Below are 3,057 nucleotides of genomic sequence, written 5' to 3' on the forward strand. Positions count from 1 at the left end.
ACACTTTGGTATTAATAATAAAATAATATAATCTGATAAAATTGCAATGAATCATGCTAGGTATGCCATGTAAAGTGTCAGTGAAAATGTTATGATTTGCCAAGTATGATAATTTTGTTTCTATGTTTCTATCACCTTTGTATTGTGAGTTACAGATATGTAAGGTATATCTGTATTTCCAGACTTGTGCAGTTTTTCTGGGTGACACCCCCAGACATATTGGCATCAACATTGCCTAGCATGTTTGATGGCCCATTGAGGGTCATCAGCTGTACAATGAACCTATGGACCAAGGGGATACACCTATTGAGTCAGCAAGACATGCCGGGGTTTGCCTGTGTAATGAAACCTCCAAAGCTTTTCCATGCCATGTGCTGTGAAGCTTGTGTTTGGGACACAGGAAGTACAAGCCACATGGCAAAAGGAATATAAAGCGCAGCTGCATCATCTCCATCTTGTCTTCAATCCCCCTTCCTACCTCTGGAGCAACTTCTCTACAAACTCAACCCTGGAACAAAGGACTGAATGACCCATCCAAGCTGTGGATGCGTTCCAGACAGACTTTCAAGCCATCAACTCACCAATACTGCTAAGAACCTGATATATTCATTTTGGAATGTATCTGACTGCTTTTCCATTTAACTTCTTTCTGTCTTTCTTTCTTTTAAACCTTTAGTTTAGATGCTAAAGAATTGTCTGGAAGGATGGAATTTAACTTCATTCTTTCATTTGTTCTTTCTTCTAAACATTTAGTTTAACTGCTAAAGGATTGGCTGGCAGCATGGTATTTTGGATGAGATCCAAACCTGGGTAATGTGGCTAACCTTCTACCCACCCACTTCCTGGATCCAATTAGAATCACTCTCCTGCTGCCCTCTGGCCATGCTGTATCACAGTGAGCAGAGTTTTTAAATAACCTCTCACTGTACGGGACCTAGTTGCTGATTAGGAGTCAGAGAACTGTCATGCAATAAAGGGGGCCGTGTGATTTCTTTTTTCAGAGTCTCGTTAACCAGTGTGTGGGATCAGAAGCACAGTTTGTGACTGGTCAGTGAGATTAACTTCAGTGTTAACCACCAGTTTGGGGAGCATCTGCTCTCCCTTTTTCAGCCTGCTCTGACCTTGGCATTTTCAGTGAGGACTGCCCCAGGCACACTAGGTCACACTAAGCACTGAAGATAAATTAATAGAATGTTTTTGATGATCAAGTTGTATGAAATCAACTGAACTCCTTTGTTTTCTTTCATCTGAGCGGAGTTTCTGGTTTTCCAAAGAGATATGATCTCCCAGCTGGAACAAGGGGAAGAGCCATGGGTCCCAGAGCTCCAGGGTTCGGAGGAAAGAGAGATCCTGAGATCTCCCCGCACAGATGAGGAAACATTAAACCAACTCAGAATCTATAAGTGCCTGAAGGAAACATCTAGGATGCCCTACAAAGCTCTTGGGAAGTCTCTCAGTTCATTATTGTCCGTAGCAGGGGTTGCATCCGCAGGGTAAATATAGCTCAAGGCTTCCTATAGATGCTAGCAGATACCGGGCAGTAGCTTTCTCCCTTCCCCCTGTGAAGTTGGATGGGATGTGAAGGCTGAATTGATCCCCTCCTCTCTCCTGTTGGGGGGAGCTGAGTTCCTGATTTTTATTTGACCTCTCTCCAGCACTTCTTTTGGTTTGGCCTTCCCCTTTCCATCCCTGTTTGAGGTTTCTGTCTATCACAGCAGGTGATGCAATGACGTGTGAGGTTCAGCACAGACCAGAAAAAGAGCAGGGAAACCAGCCAGGGGAGAAAATGGATAAATTTATTTCCTCTCAGGGAACTCAGAAGGGCCTTAAGGAAACCAGAATACAGCAGGAAATCTGCAGGGAAAAGCAAAAAAAATACATGTGCTGAGTGTGGGAAAAACTTCACTTACAGATCAGGCCTTTCTCAACATCAGAGAATCCACACAGGGGAGAGGCCCTGTGAATGCAATGAGTGCGGGAAAACTTTCAATCGCAGCTTGCACCTTATTGGACATCAGAGAATCCACACACAGGAGGGGTCCTATGAATGCAGTGAGTGCGGGAAAACCTTCAATCGCAGCTCTCACCTTATTCAGCATCAGAGAATCCACACGAGCAAAAACCCCCGCGAATGCCGTCAGCAGGGCTGCACAACTCGTAAAGCGGTGAGGTAGAGAAATCTCTATATTAACTATCTCTATAAATCTTTATAACGTTGCATTGTGTTATTTTGTATTAAGTATCTTTCTGTATTAAGTATCTTTATGACATTGCATCCAGCATGATGTTATTTTGTAATTCATATGACTTGGCTTTGTGACTCTCTATTTTCATACAACTTTGTATTAGATCCCTATATAGAAAATTGGTAGAAAACTTTGTATCAAATGTTATAGCCCCTAAGGATAGTATAGTTAAAGTAAAAGAAAACATGTGCCTTTTTGCTAGAAGTAGAATAAGATCTTCCCCCGCACTCTGTAATCAATTGCTCTATTGACTGAATGAGGTGTGAATGAGTGAGGCTTGGAAGACACCCACCTCCAGACAGCTACAACAGTTGAAGAGGGAATGGGAGCCAGAGCAAAGGACAATACAACTTGTCAAGTGGACCCAATAAAGAAGAGCAGACATATTGATGGCCTCAGGGATTAGAAGCAAGCACCTTCTTTAGAAAACAGCCTCTTTGAGCAGCATTGGGACAACACCCAGAGAAAAGCAGCACAAAGACCAAAGGACGCAGACCCAGATTTTGAATCTGGTCTAGATTTGCATAAGAGGAAAGCTGCTATAAATGCGAGCTGTCTTGCAGAAGGACCCCGGATCTCGTCTTGTCACCATCGGACCATCGATTTGGATTGGTAGAAGCCCGGCTCCACCCCTCCCCCATCTAACTCACCTGGCCAGTGCAGTTAAGGGGAGCAACTAGTTGGTAACAACAGCAAGATGGAGTGTGTTTATGTCTGTGTGTGTGCGTGAATACATGACTGTGATATATATCTCATGTGCATATCATAGAGTATTAATGGATACCTGTATTACTAATAAATGTGGCATTTT

Source organism: Gopherus flavomarginatus, chromosome 18, assembly GCF_025201925.1.
Source record: "Gopherus flavomarginatus isolate rGopFla2 chromosome 18, rGopFla2.mat.asm, whole genome shotgun sequence".
Lineage (NCBI taxonomy): Eukaryota > Metazoa > Chordata > Testudines > Testudinidae > Gopherus > Gopherus flavomarginatus.